Here is a 1,108-nt window from a genome sequence, read left to right on the forward strand (position 1 = left end):
GCATTTTCTGGCACTGTAGCTGACAGTGTTTCTCTGCTATTCATAAGGTTTTCAGTGACTAAATATTCGGAAGTAGTTGGTTACTCTTTCTTCCTAGTCTGTCTTTGTCTGGAAGCTCATCTGAAACCTGTCCAACAGAATAGGAGCTATATTTTACATGGTTGAAGCAAGAATAATTTTGGAAGTATGTAGAAAATTAGGTTGAGAATAATAGATTTTTATTTCTGTCACTTCATAAACATTATGTAACCTTTCTGAAAACCCTATGACCACTTTAAAGATGATAAAGGAATATAGCTTTTTAAAATTGTACTTATTGAGGATGTGAAGTGGTTCATACACAATCTGTAACAACATTATTTTCCAAATTTTTTCATGTATTTTGTAATTTATTTAGTCCTAGAATATGTATTATCTTGCATGTCTACTTTTAATGGTTTACTCTTTGAAGAATTATATTTTAGATGTTATTTAATCTGGCCAGGCTCTTGTACCTGGCTTCATTCCTAGAGTTCCCAGATTTTAATCTAATATTTCAATACCGATTGACACTGACTCTCCATGTTCCTGAATTTAATTTGTTAAATCCCTCTTTGGGTGGGAGCAATGGGTCTTGTTGGATTTCAATCTTCTTTAAATTATTTTCCATATCAGAAACTATTCTATTTGTGTGTTAAAATTTGTCTTGTCTCAGGATTTCCTAAAATTATTTGACCAAGGAACACTCCTGCCTTTTCCTTCACTTACCACCTATTAACACTTCTGAAAAGATACTTTGGGAAATTTTGATTTATAAAATTATACCTTGAGAAATGTTTGAATTCAGCAAGTTCCCAATGACATGTTCAACAAATGTATTAAATATTTTCTTTGTTTTTGACATCCTCCACCAAATTTGGATGCATAGTTTATCACATATTTCTTAATAAGCATTTGTTAATGTTGTTGTTATTGCTAACTACTAGTGAGTCAATCTTCAAGCCATAGTGATTCTTATACAGTGGAGGGAAATGTTACATCGGAGCATTGTAACCGATAGGGTTTTTATTGGCTCATTTTTAGAAGTATATTACCAGGTCTTTCTTCTGTGTGTGACTTAGTCTAGAAA

Source organism: Chrysochloris asiatica, unplaced genomic scaffold (genome assembly GCF_000296735.1).
Source record: "Chrysochloris asiatica unplaced genomic scaffold, ChrAsi1.0 scaffold00072, whole genome shotgun sequence".
Lineage (NCBI taxonomy): Eukaryota > Metazoa > Chordata > Mammalia > Afrosoricida > Chrysochloridae > Chrysochloris > Chrysochloris asiatica.